This window comes from Stegodyphus dumicola, chromosome 4 (genome assembly GCF_044657685.1).
Source record: "Stegodyphus dumicola isolate Sdum_Otavi_A_Nest chromosome 4, ASM4465768v1".
Classification (NCBI taxonomy): domain Eukaryota; kingdom Metazoa; phylum Arthropoda; class Arachnida; order Araneae; family Eresidae; genus Stegodyphus; species Stegodyphus dumicola.
The window spans coordinates 247,296,472-247,314,948 of NC_140771.1; the positions used below are offsets into that span (position 1 = coordinate 247,296,472).

General features: G+C 33.0%; 1 long non-coding RNA gene across 1 annotated transcript in view; it reads right to left on the reverse strand.

The window, feature by feature from the left end:
- Positions 1–380: 380 nt before the first annotated feature.
- The window catches only part of LOC146997851 (uncharacterized), a 95,762-nt gene continuing 77,665 nt past the window's right edge, over positions 381–18,477 (reverse strand). The window contains exon 2 of the long non-coding RNA XR_015040907.1: positions 381–13,398. This is a non-coding gene — a long non-coding RNA (uncharacterized LOC146997851). The remainder of the gene's footprint in view (positions 13,399–18,477) is intronic.

The window sequence follows — 18,477 nt, forward strand, 5'->3', positions numbered from 1 at the left end:
AGTCCATTATTTTTTAATATTTTTGAATGATAAGAAATTTGTATAGGTTCTCTAAATAATCCTTTATGCTGTCTCTGTTTTCAGGTACATGTTTAAATTAAAATGGAATGAAATTCGCCAAACTTTAACATTTAAGATAGTTTATATGGGTTATTATACAATCAAAAATTAGAGCTAATTAAGTGTACATTGACTGTTATATGTTTAATGCAGTTCTTGCACAGCTTACTTGATGTGTTCTAATTTTTAATATGATAGTGCTGAAAACTAATCTGAGAAACAGTATATTTGTAATCACTTTCATGAAAAAAATAATTTTTGGACAATTTTTTTTGTGTTTGTGTATATGTGTAATATCTGAATGTTACATAAGACATAAATTTTTTTAATAAAATATAACTTTATTAGCAATTTCACATAACTAAATAATAAGCTAACTTTGTTTTTTGATTGCAAAAGAAATCTAGACCTGTCCCTTATTTAAAAATTAGTTATAATTTTATAAAAATTCCCTGTTATATCAGTCATCCTTTTATTATTATTATTACTATTATTCATAAGCAGTGTGCCCATTATTTGCTTGGAGGAACTGTTTAAATAAATTATTGGATAAGTTTGGAGAAAGCGGGCCAAAAAAACCTGGTTTTAAAAAAGTTTTTAAAAAATTACTCATCATAACAATGAAGTATATGATGTTATGTGTTGTATCAAATCTTTTTTAAATACGCTGCAGCTTGTTTGTTGTGCATTCTGAATATGCTGATGAACTTTCAATATGATGGAATATCTTATTATTGCATGTTGTGTATGGCTTCGTAATAGATTAAATGCACAGAGAACTGATGGAAGCTTGATAAAATTTAGTACCTTCCACTCTTCAGAATTACTGGAGGGTATATGAGGGCCCGATACAGTTACAGTTGTGTATAAGATGAATTATAGTAAATCAATTACAATACTCATTACAATTATACAGGGACCAGACCAAAATCTCACCAGGTTTAGCAACTTCTGGTGGTTTCTCAGCAAAACCATTGCCAGCATAAGGATATCCCACCAATTTAGCAAGATAGCCATTTATTTGCTCAGTGTTCCTATATAATTTTTATGGCAGAGCACCTTCTCTTTCAAGCATTTCATGTTATACAAAAAATAGTACAATTTCACATTTAATTTTACTAAAATTATTAATATATGTGTAAAATTCATAACAATATTTTCACCACCACATGGATCTTGTTACACATGATTGGTGAAAATGGAAGTATTTATTGCATTTCTCCGTCCATGCTGTCACGGTGTAAAATGATTAGTATGCAGGGCAGTCAGTTGGGAGATTCTTCATTCGAATCCTGATGAAGGCAAGATTGATTTTTTCACATTTCCCTGCGTTAAAAAAAAATTCTACCAGTCCCCCATTTCCCTTAGTGATTATGCTTTTCCTCCATATGTAATCTGAATACAAGCCAAATATTCCAACTAAATCCTTCTCAAAGGTATTTGTTTTCTTAGGCAGATGGCCTTGTATACTTTGTCATAATACCTAACAATTAATTTGATTTTTATGACCATATGGACTAAAATTGTTCATTTGTACCCTAATTTTCAGGCACTGTGTGATTAGATGTCGTGTTTCTTTATCATATTCTCATCCATGCTTTTCTGTGGCTTTAACTACATCTTGCAAAGAAGCTTTTGTAACCTACTAATTCAGTTTGCAACACAACCTTTGGATTTAAAAAAAATGTCATAATTTAAATTTCAGCACTGTGTACTATTACAACGGAACGATGCCCTAATAGCATACTAATACAAAGGTAATGCATTTAAAAAAAAAAAAAAAAAAAGTAGTATTGTCAAAAAGGCATTTTGCATTGGTTCACTATAAATGGTGTGTCACTTTTCAAATTGTTGCCACAACATATTATCACCCTATATTATTTTAATGTGTACCTTTCCACTTCAAACTTGGGCATTGAAATATTCAGTGAGAAGGAATTGCTTATAATTAATTTTGATTATTTTCCCCTTAAAGCATATTACAGTTTTATACATATTACATATTTTTCCCTTAAAGCATATCTCTTATTTGATATATACTCTCAGTATTATCCTCATTATACATAATCAGTAAACACTCTTGCATAACAATTCATTCAATCTTCTGTTTCTCATAAATTATTATCCCAAAAGGAGCTATTAGTTTCAAAAAGGTACTTTGCATTTGTTCACTACAAATGGTGTGTCACTTTTCAAATTGTTGCTACGAAATATTATCACCCTATATTATTTTTAAAAGAATTAAATAATGAAGAATCTGCATATATGCATGTATGTTTCTTACATTGTGATAAAAACAACAGTACCTAGAGCTATCCAATTTTGAATAACGTAGTCGTCCACTCGAACATCGGCATCTGGAAGCCTGAATTTTGAAGTTCAAATTTGTTATTTATTATATATTCTGTGAAACATTAATGAATGTTTGATTAACAAACTCAGCGATTTGAAAGCATGCAGTGATAATATCGTTTGAAATAAAACATTTTTCTCTCAAACACACCACTCGGAAAAATGCAAGATCTTTCGTTTTCAATTAACTAACTCTATGAAAGCAATGTGTAAGCTGCAGCCGGAAATAAAATACTATTATCTTGTACATACCAGTGTGTTGCCATTCAGTAAAGCCTAGGATACTTTCAAATTTAATTTGGAAGGTTTTTGAATAATAAACTAAGCGCTTTAAAAACAATAAACACAACTCTTAAGGATATTTAATTTAAATAAACATGTATTAAAATCATGAGATGTCTAATTAGAAATATTTTATATTTTTATGAAATACTTTTTCTTTATTGCGATAACTATTTCAGGTGGCTTGTTTTTAAAGAAATAATATAGCAAATACAAAAATATGTATGGTAACCTCTGACAGTATATTGGGAATTCTAAAGATATGCTGGTTTTAGATTATTGTTTATTATTTGTTATATGCATTTTGCTGTTGAAATGAATTTTATGTGGCGTAAGTGCAAAGAACGGGATATTTAATAAATAAAGTAAACACCCAAAATGTTAATAAAGAAAAGACACAAAAAAAAAAAAAAAAAAAAAAAAGTTTTCTAAAGCCATTTTAGTAAGAAAATCAAACACCGATATGATGAAATCATGGCAAGTCAAAAATACATAAAAACTCAAAACACCCTCATTAAAAATTGTAAAATTCAGAAATATATAAAACACCAAATACAGTTAAAACCAATTTAAAAAAAAGAATTTTTACAATTAAAATTAGAACTTTTACACAAAAACAAGCAATTTGGCTAGTGGGCAGGAAAAGAGATTTTTTGGTGCACAAAACTGAAAGTTTACTTTTGGTCCCACTCAGCAAAAAACTCATTATGTGGAGGGTATAAGGCTTGAAAAACTAAGCATCTTGTTATTGAGTTGGATCCACGAGTTCCTTGCCTCATGCGTAAAGAAATGCTTACGAGAAAACAGTCTCCCATTAAAGTGCCGTTTGGTTATTGATGATGCATATGCTCTAGATCGTCTAGGTTTGACAAACAAGTTGGCGGAAGAGTTAGATTTCTTCACAATAGAGTTCCTGATTCCTGTGTACCATAGTCGCATCTCCGTCAAATAAACAAACCTGTTCTAGGCTAAATATTTATCTTTATATACAACTATGTACAGATTACAATTTAGAAATACTTTAAAATACATTTTCACTACAGTAGAGCGTGCAAAACTAGCATCCGCTATTTTCTCTTTCACATCTCAATCTCTCTTTCTCTCTCCCACCTGCAACCAGGGGGGAAAGCCCACTCCCCTCTTCCAGCCAAGGCGAGAAGAGGGTTCTCTGTCCCTTCTTTTAGGGTGGGTGACCAAGTGTTCTTCAGAGAAGGGGAATGTTACACCTGGTATGACTACAGCCCATTTATTATTAGGTTATTTCAAATTTCAAGAAGCTGAAACATTTTTTTCCCTCTCAACTGGCATTTTGTAACGACTTCTGACACAGAATTAATTCCCAGAAGTGTGTGGAAACAACATTTTAATATTCCCCATTGCTTAATTCTCCTAGACAAAACCTGGCAACAAGTGACTTACATGAATTCGGTCGGCGAAAATTGTGGCCAGATTGTATTCCAGGCAAAGGAATGCTCTGAACTGAAGTTTTTTTATTATTATCTTTATTTGATATTGTCTGTTTAGGCAAAAACATAAGATAGGAAGTTAACACTGAAGGCGTGGATTAATTACTGTAGGACCACAAAAATTAACTCGATGCGTAAAAACTGAAATATGATGGTTGTGGAAGAAATGTCTTCAGAGAGAGAGAGAGAGAAGGAAAAAGAGAGGATGTTCCAAGCTATTTGATCCAAGAAATTTATGCATATTGGTGTGAAGTGCATTTTTCAATGGTTTAATTTTGAAATTATCATTGGCTATGTAAATCAAGGTTTGGTTTATTTGATTATGGCAAAGCACTGTAGGGGGATCTAAGGGGAGGGGTACTTTCATAGAGGACTTTCGAAAGGAAACTTGCTGGTATGCACATTATGCATGCATGTGGGAAACCACTCCCCAGCGTTTTTGTCTGGAATTGCTGGTGGGCTCTCAGTGCAAAGTTTTCAAAACATATCACTCTGATACAGCAGCAGTTTTCAATGACAATGGACATAGGAACGTTTTAAAATTAGACAAATACAAATCACATTGGACAAGTTTTTAGTGGGGCTAAGGACAAGCAGAAAGTGAGAAGACAGTAGCCTACCTAGTATAGGCAGCCTCCAATTTTTTTTTTCCTTCAATAGTGCAAAAAAATTTTCACTTCCATGCCCTTGCTCCCACGTACATTAATAATAAAGTCTCAAAGTAGAAATGCAGGCTGTCGAGCTGGTTATTGCATTGATACTTTGGAAGGCGTTTCTTGTTTCTGCCATCCAGATTATTTCTTTTCTGCAGTTCTTTTTGATACCACTGAGCAAAGTTGTTAAAGGTTGTTGCATTTTCGCACAATTTGGTATGAATCTGTGATAAAAATTCACCATACTTAAAAATTGTCTTAAACTAGTAAATAACTTTGGTTCTGGGAAATTTTTGATGGCTTCAATTTTCGTTGAAAGATGTTTAAGTCCTACAGCTGACACTTTGTATCGCAAGAATGCAAGTTTTGTTTGACCGAATTTACACTTTGCCGAATACACAGGCCATATTCATTTAGTCTCTCGAGGACTGCTCGTATATGTTGTCGATGAGATTTTTCATCTGGAGAGGCTATTAGAATGTCATCCAAACAGCAAAACACAAATTCTAGTCCATTCAACACACTGTTCATGAAACTTTGGAATGTTTGGGCCGCATTTCGTAGACCGATCGTCATGAAAGGGAACTCAAAAGTAAGAATGGCCTTTTTCGGTATATCTTCTTCGCGAACCGGAATTTGTTAGTACGCTCTAATGAGATCCATGGATGACAAAACTCTTTTTCCAGCTAAAATGAAACTGCAATCTGTTAAAAATGGGAGAGAGTATCTATCAGGAATCGTGGCGCTGTTTAATGCTTGATAGTCTCCGCAAGGTCTCCAATGATCTGATTTCTTCATAGTTAGATGTAGTAGGCTCGACCAGTTATTTTGGATAGCCTGCATAAATTCAAACTCCTTTTGAGCCACTTTGAGTTTCTCAGCTGATAGTCTCCTAGATTTAGCGAAAACTGGTGGATCTCTGGTTTTGATATAATGCTCGAGGTTATGATTTTTAACTTTATTATTAACTACTTTCAGTTTTAACAAATCCGGAAAATCGTTAATGATACGTTTATATAGATCAATTACGCCATTTAAAATTGGAATATTATTATTATTATTATTTTGAAAACAAGAAGTTCCATTGGTTGTTAACAATGTAGTACCATCAATCAACTTGCAATTTTTGGAATCTACCAAAAGGTTAAAATTTACAAGAAAATCCATGCCTATTATTGGTTTGTTTACTTCCGCAATTACAAAAGGTCATGTGAATGATCATCTGAGTCCACGATCAAGCTTGAGTAATTTTGGGTCATATGTTTTGATTTTCGTGCCGTTTGCAGCAAAGAGTTCTAATTTTGAGATGGTTTTTTTATCTGAAGGTAAGAGAGGCATGACGGAAATTTCTGCTCCGGTAATCTATTAAGAATTGGATAGCCGATTCTTTGTCGCTGATGAAAAGATGTCCCTCCATCATCAATAACTCCGATCTCTTGATTTGGATCGGTTACGACAATAGAGACGACTGTGACGTTGCTTGGATAAAGCAGCAACTTGTAAGCTAAGTTCACTAACCTGGTTTTGTAAACTTTCAATCACTTCCGTTTTTATGCTATGGATGAAGTGGCAGCTATTTGGTGATAACGGTTTAATTCCCAAATTTTATCGGCCATTGTAGCCACGTTTGACAAATTTTCACCACTAACAGATATAGTGCTACGCATATTAACAGGTGGCCACAATGTATTTAGGAAAGTATCCGTTACTTTATTGCCCGCCAAATTACGCATCTCGTACAGCAACTGAGAGGGCTTTTTGTCACCCAGTTGTAATTCACTCAGTAATTTTTGGGTTTTTTGAGTCTCTGAATCTGCATATAATGAAATTAGTCTATTTTTAATTGCCTGATATTTATTATCTTGTGGTGGACTTAGCAAAATATCAGATACATGTGACAAAATATCAGATTCAATGGAACTTAATCATATTTTGTTTGATCTGCATTTATTTTTGCATTTCTGAATTGTGCTTCTAGTTGAATAAATCATATTTATATTAAAAGGAGGAACACTTACTTTGGCGACAGACACAGTTCCTGCTTTAATTTCGGTTTCATCGTTGTCAACCATTGTAGAATTTGATCACGTCCGGGTCACCAGTGAAGTGTATGCAAATGTAGGAAAATAACACTTCCTTGACTTCAATAGAATCAATATTTTATTCCTTATGACGTTATAGATACTTATTCATGAAATTTATTTATATTTTACATGCACGTTAAATCACATAATAGAATACCGAACTTTGTTTGCTTCGTTCTTCGCGGAGACTAGAAAGCATTGCCATTCTGCTTTAACTAAATTTATTTAGAAACTTGACGGAACTGAAGCGACACTATAATTGGTAACATTCACTTTGATTTATTTCATCAAGAAAGACAAGACTCTTATTAAATTTGGTGGATATTAATCAATTGTGAAAAGCAAGGAGTTTTATTTAAGAGGAAAAGCAGATCATAAAAGAATTTTGGCACTTGTGTCTCTTTTTGTGAGAAAAGTGCGTGTGAAGTATGGAGTTAACTAAGTATCCCATTAATTAGAGTATAATGTAAATTCTATTCCATTCCCCAAAATGGTATATCCTTGATAAAAGTTAATGTTTTTGTAGACCAGTTGCCTCGAAGAATTATAATTGAATGTGTTGATAATGATCATCTCACGCATGTTTTTCCAAGCATCCGTTAGAATTTAAATTTTATATATAAACAATCTGTGCCTTACAATCTTAAAAACCTCCTTAAATGTAAGATCATCCATTGTTATGAACACGGACTATCCAACAGAGCCCGGGAAGCATTAGATGGCCTTTTTTCAAGACAAAGGAATTAGAATTTTCTGACTCTTAGACAGTCTCCCGATTTTTATGGATAATTTTGATGACAATGAATTTTAATTGTGCGACAAATGAAATACAAATATTTACTAAAGCAATTATTATGGAACATTTCCTAATTCAAAAAAGTTTCAAAACTTATTAATTTATCGGTTGTTATATGTTTGTGTCTATAATGTCATATCTATATCAATTCGTTCAGAAATTAGACACTGTTTAGGTTAATTGCATATGGAAAAGCACACGGAGGCTGTCTACCTAAAGAAAAAGATGCCTTCGTGGAGATCTTTTAGAGGAAATTGGCTCGTATTCACGTGGGGAAAACAACGATAACCGACCGATGCTGTTAGCTCGATCGCCTGACGTCAAACTAACAGCATTCAGCGACCTTAACCGCTCAGTTGCTAGTAGTGTTCAGAAAGTAATTAATTTTATATGAGAATTGTGTTTCAAAGGGAATCAAATTTAGATATTGAAATACTAAGCATGTATTCAGAAATTCATCTGTACCACTTTTTAGTTCCCTGAATTTAATCCTCAGTGCGAATCTTCTTTAATATTCATCAACTCAGCATGAATCTTCATTCCCAATTTCATTACTCCCAAAGAAAACAAGTGTAAATAGCTTGAGATCTGAAAATTTCCCATAACAGCTTGATACCTCAAAGGTGATTTTAGCATTCTGAAAATGTACATCATAAACAACTGAACAAATATTTCGCTATTCGACAAAGATGTTTACTTTTTGAAATATCAATGCGTTGCATTCAAAGAAAAAATGGTGTAGCAATATGAATTATCGAACAATTATCATACAAAATAATATCTATCAACAAAGTAATATCTTATATCACTAAGTGTTAAAACTAAATTTTTGCTACACATTAAAACTCAACAAGGATTTTATTTTCTAAAGCTCCAGGGTTTGCATCTGCATTTCTTTCTTGAACCAAAAACTATGAAGCGGTTAAAAAAAATTAAACATCTTATATACCTTATGTAAAGGCAGATCAACCCTGGGATCGCTATTTGCAACGCCACATGGAAGAAAAATAAATAAAAAATTTCTTGGCTCATGCACTGTAAATTTTTAGTACAGTACAAACACAGTAACCAATTTCTATTTCTCTAGAAATGAATATTACCATAGGTGTAAAAGTAATAATGTTATGCAGACGAAAAACAGAATGATATTCCATTACAAAGTTTGACTTTTAATGCATGTGGAGCATATTCTATTTATTATACAGTGAAACAAAGTTAAGCTATGTGTGCAATCTTTGGAAGTTTATGTTGATTTTAGATTGTACCAATTTGTAAAAAAAACTTATGATGCAAGAATGATTTTCTAACATCAAAATATTTAAAAGGTCTTTGTTTTTTATTTTTCTGGTTGAATAAAACAGCACTTTTTCAGCTTATAAGAATCAAAGTGTATTGTATAAGGCATGTTTTCTTAAAAATTCTATCCATTTTTTTCATCCAGCTCAATAACATGTTCGATGGTTTGTGATCATTCTTCTTCTGAAGGAAAGAAGATAAGTTTACTGAATTCCATGATCAAAAGAACTAATGGTAGAAAAAGCTGCTGGCAAAAGAACAGAGAAAACTTTCTCCTCATTGTATAACTAGACTTTTCTTTTTATAAAGAGATGCATTTTATTCATGGAGGTAGGAAGTAAGATGGAGTTGCCCTAAACAAGTTTCTCCCGTACCCTGCTCTGAAGTACCATCGATCCCTACGTGGTGACCAAAACATTGGCTCATTTACCATTGAGTTCAGTGGGATTTGACGCATTTGGATGTAAATATTTTGTAATTACCTCGTAAATATACATATAAATGTATATATTTTCTTTTTCTTCAACACTTCGGAGTCCTAAGTATATGAAAACAACATATTTTTAAACAAAATTTCATTCTGAACGGAATTAAATGCTATACTTTTCACAGGACAGTTTTCTCAGAATGGTTTAATTTGAATGAAATATTTTCACAAGTTTTCATTAATTACATTAGAAAAAAAAAATTAAGGTAATTCGATTTTATTCGGTTAAGGTACAAAAATTAAGATCAAAGTTTATTGTATCATTAATATTAAAATTATGCATTATTTCTTTTCTATTTATAGAGCTTCTTCCTAAAATACTTTCTTAAATATGACATGATTTTTTGGCTTCTGAGGCATCTTTTAAATCGAAAAATGTAAGTCAATTTATAATTAATGCTCTATTCGGTTCATTTTAAATTTGATAATTATTAGGAATTAGCGAAATACTTTAAATAGAACTTGACTTTCTCTGAACATTTCTGAAAGGGAACAAAATAAGTTTTTTTTTTTTTTTTTTTTTTTTTTTTTAAGTATTATTTAAAACTTGTAACTGAGTTGTTATAAAATGTAATAATTCTTTTAATTATACTTATCAGATTTTTTTTTACCCTTCATTTCAACAGTACATATTCCAAAACTCCTTATTACTTTCTTAAGTGCACATCTCATAGCAATTGCCTTACAATACCTTTTAACAGATTGCTTTCCAATACGAATAATTCTTGCTTAAATAGTTTTATAACGTATTTGTCAACAGGATTTCAATTTATGTTTACAATTCAATATTAAGGTGATTATATATTTAGATAACATTTATAATCATTATAAATTAGATACATTTAATAATTAGATTTCTTCACAGTACTTTCACAGTTGTTTATAAGTGAATAAATTCTTCATTTCAAATACATTTATAAATAATTTAATAAATATTTATGTATTTTGTCAAAGGCAGATACATGCTTTTTGCAATAATAAACAATAATATATGGATGTGAAAAAAATTGTTTTATTTAAAACATTTTGGCGTTTGGAAAATAAAATAAAAGTAGCGAATACTCTATCAAGGGTATCGAAAGACGTATACAATTTTAAATGTACCGTAAGGTATTTTTCATTCTTTAAGCATAACATTTTTCTTAAAATCTATATTTTTGTAGTTCAACAGCTTAGAATTTTATAAAACAAATTCATAATCAAAATCGCGCTGTTGTTAGTTACCGAAAAATAACCAAGATGTGATTTTTGCGTAAATGTCACTAAACTATACAAATTGCTATTATCCATCACACTATGAATGTTTCTTTCATGCGAAAGTGTCCCTTTTTCGATTTGTATGGAACTATTGTGTGTCGAAATACTATCAGAACCGTGTCAAGCAAGCTTCTGAATGTAAACAAAGAACACCCCATCTGGTGACCCAAGCTTCAAAGTAGCGAGTGCTTCACTTTTAGTGCCGACTGGCCCCTCCTTCCTTTCCTACCTCCATGATTTTATTGACAAGATTTTGTAAACTAAAGGTGCTAATCGAGCCTTTCGCTTGGGAGAAACGAAAAGATGACTTTGAAGCAAGTATAAGGCACTCATATGTAGTTTTTATGACACTGATTGGGCACTTTCATAGCAAATCGCTTGAAAATTTACTTTTGACCATTAGTTTCACTTGTTGAATTGGTTTTCTGAGCAGTTCAGCATTTTGTACACAAATGAGAAAAGAGGAAAAATGTTTGACTTTTTATAGAGTCTCTTAGAAGCGACCATAATCTGAAGCTTTTTGCATAGCACAATATAAAAAGTTCTTCACACGCAAACAAGGGCAGATTATTTCTCCTGCAAGTAAGTCACAAAAACGGGAACAGTTTACATCATCCAGGTTACATCACTTCTTTTTTGGTTAGATTTGAATTTCCCCCCCCCACTAGACCTCATACATATATGTCTTTAAATGAACGAAACAACACTTGACGGCATTTCTCCATACGTCCAGTCCATATGATGCTCATTCTGAGATACCCATGAAACATTTATTGTGTTTTCTTGTCGAAATCTTCAAAGGAGAATGGGAATGAAAGTTCCATCTACCACGATCTGTTCGGTCACCTACGGGAAAATCTACAAGTTCTTTAATAGCCGACAGTCCTGAAAATTGCTGGAAAATTTCGAAGACAATCACCACAAAATGACTAGCAAAGGTTTGGTTCCGTTTGACTTATTTCATTATGGCAAAGCTTGCGAGAAGTATCTGCCTAAGCTGAAGGAGGATGTTTGAAAAGAAACTGGCTCGTATGCAGGTTACACATGCGAAAAACCACGAAAATGCTCATGCGCCAGAATACAAATCCAGATATAACTACCAGTGTTCAGCAACATTTAGCTCAGTCACTGATGGCCCCAGACTAGCGAAGGTGGTAGGTGTAGTATTTCTTGTTTGTAAAATTTCATGTTCTTACGCGCATTGAGTCGGATGTTTCGGCTTTGAGATTGACCAGTGAATAACTGTAGGCTTCTGAAGTAGCATCCTGATACATTTCTTGAAAAACTCGTTCTTTTCTGCGCATAACTGCCTTCTCAGGTGTATAATCTGAAACTTCTCTCTTGTATTCTTAAAGAAAACCATATAATTAACGTTTAAATACAATTCCCTAATACCTTTATAACAATATTTTGTATAATGAAAATGGCATTAAGATTTTCAGGAGGAGAGACTTTGATATTTAACAATCTTACATCATTGTCGAGTTCCAACATAAGATCTTCGATAATCAGAGAATTTAATGAAGTTTTAATGTTTTCAGACAAACCATCACAAAATTTAAAATGATTCGTTTCATCATAAAGACTTTGATAAGCACCATAACATCAAATAATTTTAGGAGGAAAGGGAATGAATCTATGATTCTCAACTAATTTTTTAATAAATGCAGTTTTTCCGCTACCACTAGTGGGAGAAGCTAATATCAGGAAAGCATGCTTAAATTTTAAGAGTTATATATGAACTAAAGTCTTATTCAAAAAGCAGTTCTTTTTATAGCTGTAGCTCACTTTAAGAAACAAATTCAATGGGTAATTTTTGACAGTCCATCGTCCAAGATCAATCTTTTTGTATCATAATTACACAGTATCGATATATGACATTTGCTGGCTAAGCGTTGAGCAGGTGCGAGTCCACAATCGTGATGAAGGAGACAGAATGATATTCCATTCTGCTTGTAATTCTTAAGGAAAATAGGACGTCACGAATATGATGAAATTCGTATGCAGAGGACAGTTTAGCACCAGAGAATTTTTCTTGTGTTCTGTGCCTGCCGTTTTTCCTGTTACTTAAAGAAATGTATGGAAACTTGGTGAAACCACAAATTTTTTAGCCCTCTTCTCATCGATATTACTAGGTTAATTTGCTTACTTTTTCTCAAATTTTCCATCATTTTCCCCAAAACCGCATTATTTAGGAACTTCAAAAGATCTTTCTCGAAGCTTGTTTTAACCTGTTTCTGCTCCTCAGTAACAAATGAAATGTAACTAATGGAGATGCTTGAATTTAAGTATCCGATGGATTTGAGTTACTCGGTGACCCAAGAACACGTATAATTTTAAACTCATTTAAGGCATTTTAGGAGAAGGTCGTAACACTCCTTTGGAAAAAGTTTAGGAACTAGCTTCACACTACTGCCCATGGTGTGTTGGTACTTATTTGCTAAATTTACGCAACAATATGGCAGCATTTCCTAGGAGGTCTGCATCTCCTGCAGTGAGAGAGGGTAATTATTGTGTAAGTCATGCATCTCAGCTCTATCGAATATTCTAAGTCTACCTCTAAGATGTAGCTCTAGTCAGCTTCTTCCGAGATATACAGGTAATCTCGACGGGTTCATTCACCTATTCGAACCAGTGCATGGGAAGGTATTGAATCATCGCCCGTCTAAAATAAAAGAATAAACATTTAGAACTAAAACAAAAGTCTTAGATAAATAAAGCAAACGAACAATTTAAAAAATGAGATTAATGAAAAATAATTTACCGAAAAGCTTATAGCATCAAAACAAATTATATATTTGGAGGACTGATACCAAAACAGGTGATTTAATAGCATCTCAGTTGTGATGATGATGTGATATCATCAAAACGCCGCCACGAATACCCCGCTCTATAAATAAATGTTGCTTCAGGTCCATGAACCGTTGCAGGCTAACTCCAATCGTCTTTAAAGCAGCTTGCCAAGCTAATCCGAAAGTAGTGTAAAAGTGCATTGGATCAAACTGACAGAGCTTGAAACTTAAATGGCAGAAATTTTGAGACATCTGCTAAGAAAATGACATCTTAAACCACATATAAATCATGGTAACATCTGAGATTAGTGAGATCAAAGGTTTTTCAAATGGTATGAGTATAGTTCTCATCGCTAATGGGCTGTTTTGTAAGTTCGGATTTAGTGCCTGATGTCCTAATGCCAGGTATTAGTAAAAGCGTACTTATTCACTCTCGTACTCATCCAGCTGTGTGTACACCAACTGTACTCTACGTGCTTGCGTGTATGTATCCAGCTTAAGTGTGTTCTCTGTATGTGCTTTATAAAGAGTTGGCCAGCTGTACTCATCCAGTCTGGATACTGCAGCTGGATGAGTACTCAATGCTATGCGTACTTATCCAACTTCGATACGCCAGACAGAATTGACAATACCATGGAGCTGAACGAAAAAGAGGGAGTCATTTGTAAAGTGTTTGTCTCTCATGCCTGCCGTCCTTGAGTCTTCTTTATTATCACCGCAGGCATCCATGGTGTATAATGTAACATAATATTTACATGTTCCTGCAATTGAATGTAATTACACAGGCTGAAGTCCCAGCTGATAACCTTCATATTTGGCAAGGGGTGATAGTCCAACCAAATATCAACTTGGAGATGATGGAAATTCATTTATCGAGCACTTGGGTACCACACCGGGTTCATAAGGATTATTTTAAAGTTCTCCGACCGCACTTTGGAGCCGGGCCCGAGGGTAGTGATGGGCAACTTCGGTACTTTCTTGTACTCGGTACGAGAGTAACGGGTACAGACAAGTACCCAGTACAAAATACCCGTAACTCAAGTAACCGTTACTTTGAAAAGTACCGAAAACCGATTTCAAGTACCGAGTACCCAAGTAACAATTTGGAGTACCGAAGTAACAAAATACCGGAGTAATGGTTTGCTGTACCGGAGTACCCTAGTAACAGTTTGCTGTACTGTAGTACCCTAGTAACGATTTGGAATACCGAAGTACCCTAGTAACGATTTGGAGTACCGAAGTACCCTGTAACGATTTGGAGTACCGAAATACGCAGCTAACGATTTTGCGCACTGAAGAAACTCTGCTACGTCATCACGCGTTTGATTTTATCTGTACGGAGTAAGATTTTGAATATCAGAAAACATGTCAACTACGGAAGTGTCTGAGGAGCAGGAGAGCACGGCGGGTTGTTTCTGGTGTTGGGTTTGTGTGAATTGCCTTTGATGGCCAGTGGGGGTTGGGAGAATTGGCACGGGAAGTGGATGGATGGAAACATTTTCGCTTTCGGTTGTGTCTTGTGTGCAGGTGCAGCAAAATCGATGGGTGCTTTTTATCAATTTCATGAAAGAGGTCGTCCATAAATGATGTCACGCTTGGAGGGGGAGTTAGTGAAATTGTGATAAGACGGGGAAATCATATTTTGATTAAAATAAAAATGTTTAAAATCAGCAGATTGAATTTTGGAGTTATTTTAAAATTACCAAAATTTGAAGGTATTTCCTTAATTGGGGCGAAACTTTCATGTGATTTTTTTTTACTTACATTCCTTTCTTTCCAAAAAAATAAAAGGCATTCAGAGTAGGTTTTGAGAATAGGGTAGCGGCAGAAATTGTAATTTTATTGCTATTGTGTATTAATTATGTTTTTGCTGTAAACTTTTCTCTTATTTCATACAAAATAAGTGCACGAATCATTATTATTGTTATATTTACAGATGTCATTAAAACATTAAGTTTAAATTTAAAAATAAAGTCTGAAATATGATCTATAACGTAGTGCTACGTTTTTGAACTGCAAGTATAAGTTTACGTAATACAGTCAAAAGTCGTTAATTCGGACACCCGTAATCCGGAATGATCTATAATCCGGACCTCAAAGCTAAAATCTTTCTGCGAATGCGCCGCATTGACGCATGCGCATAGGCGTTTTACTCGTGCGCGCAAGACATTTACGACTGCGCATATGCGTCTGCGCAAGTGCAGAATACGTTTTCGCGTGCGCGTTTAATGTATAACGAATGGTATAAGCTAAAATTATCTAATTATCTATTTCAGTTAATGTTGATAATTGCGTTGTTCCTTAATCTTCGAATTGGATCCGGCTTATTATTTTTTGCAGACTGTAAGAGCAATTTTCTAAAAGTAAGCTTGAACTTTCGATTATGTCAAATAGAATTTCCGATGCTGGAGCTCCCAAAGGATCTAGAAAACGAAAGTATGTTTCGATGTCCATCAAACAAAAAACGAATTGCTACAAAAAATGCGGTAAAAGCATATCCTTTGTTTATCTAACCGTTCCGAAATCTGTTTATCAATTTCACGCTGCTCTGCGCGGGGGGGGGGACGTAGCGGCGCGCAATGAACTGGAAGTTGATCTATCAACACTATCGTTATCTTCAGGGCAGATGTTTTTATTTTATTCGGCTTATAATTCCTTACTAAATGTAGTATTTAATTTCGATGTACTCCGTCTTTATATGATTTAAATCAAATTCCTCGTCATTATAAATATCACTAATACAAATCAAATAGTTTTCTGGTTGCAATTTTCTAATTTCGGCTATGCGTAAGGTATGCTTTACGCATCCGCGCGTTGAAAGAAATGTTGAATAAAGTAAACAAATAAATATTAGGCTTCTTTTTTGGTAAATTTTGATACCCTTTAGATCATAATTGCTCATTATTTTATAAATTACGGTTTCATATTTTTAATTTTATAATTTCTGCATGCCATCTTACCAGATTTAAACTGATGATCTATAATCCGGAATCGCCGAAGTCCCGACGAGTCCGGATTAAAGACTTTTGACTGTATTGCGTGACATGTGACAAAGGGGGGAGGGTTTATGTTGAAGTGTGACACTTTGTGACAAAGAGGGGGAGGGGGGTCCAAAATGTTGCAGAAAAGTGTCACATCATTTATGGACAGCTGCAAATGAGCATAGTTGCGTACTTGAAAAACGTCGGAAGATTTTCTTTGTATGATATTGAAGGAAGGGAGAGTACACTATTTTTTTCGGCTGTGTTCTTGGAGGGAAACAAAGGGAAAAAAATCGGAAAATAGAAATTTTGATGCAACTTTATACTATGAGTAAAAATGTCGCAATAAATTTAAAATAGAAAATTAACTATAACTAGCTGTGTAGCAACCCGATAGGATGCAGTTTCCTAAGTAAATATCAGAAATTTAATGATCAATCTGTTTTAACATGATATTTTTTATTTATACGGATAAATAACATACCACAGAAGTCGTTTAATACCTACAATTCGGTAGTAAAGGGCGTAGGGTCTAGACATTAAAATAATCACAAACCTTTATGCCACTGATAGATTAGATAATGACCTTCAGTATCACTGCGAAATAAAACTTATTCAAGCTACTAAATTTAAAAAAAAGATAAATCTCTTATTCTCTACTCTCCCCTATATATATTAAAAATTCTGAATAAAAAAGTAAGGTAATTTAAACATTAAATATAACATAAATGACCTTGTGTGTTTAATTGTACAATACTGGCATAAAATAAAATTTACACATTTATTCATATACACATGGTTGAAGAGCTTTTCCACAAAAAAGTTTATACTGTTCCTTTTTAAATTACATTTAGGTTTATTTTGAGTTAAATTTGTACTTTTGGAAATTTGGCACCGTACAATAAACAAAATGATTAGAAATATTGGTAAAAGCGCAGAATAGGCTGCATCAACAAAGTTCAGTATGAGGAGCTGCGTGACGTCATTAAATGGGTGGGACTAAGCTTATGACGTCACAATGTAGTCTCGCATTTACACTACGTGTACTTTCTATATTCTCTTAAAAATAACAATAATAAATTGTTTATTATTGTAAATTAATATCAAATTCTTTACTTTTAATTTACATTTATAACATTTAAGTTTAGGCGTTACTGATAATAAGTATAATAAATCGTTTATATTTAAAATTACCATGCTACAGTGAGCGAATTCTACCAATTATTAAAACGATAAACAACGTCGCAGTCTCTAATAGTTGTAGAGCTTCAATATTAAATTATTATTTTTTTTATTAATTTTTTTTATTTATACAAATAAAATATTTTTTTTTAAATTTAAATTCATATTGTGGAACATTTCAATTTTATCATTTTTACAAATTACTTTCTTGCTACGTAACGACATAATTCCTTACATACCAATAATTAGACAATTTTCATTATTTCTAAAAATTTTAAACTTTACGTTAATAAAAAAAGAATATTTTTTATTGCATATGAACATCATTACACAGCTTTCATATCAGTTTCTAAAATTCCTAAATCACGCTATATTCTGTGCAGGCATGCTAGAATTCTACGCATTAATAAATAAAAAAATCTAGAATTCTACGCATTAATAAATAAAAAAATCTAATTTCTCAGAATGAAAGAAAATAATATAATAAAATAAATACTACAAACTTGGAACACTAAGCAATGCTTCACATACGCACACACACATATTATTTGCAATTACGATACCAAACACTAAGTATTAAAATATGAGGTAAACGTTACTTCAAGGGTTAAAGTTTACAGTTTTGCTACTGTTGAGTCGATCGTCGTACTATCCATATATATCGTAAATCGGAAAGCGTTATAAACATATCGAAAAACAAAAAATTAAAAATACAATTTAAATGAAAAATTATGTCTTAAATATAATTCACAATTAAAACAACGATACAAATTTAAAATACACAAACGA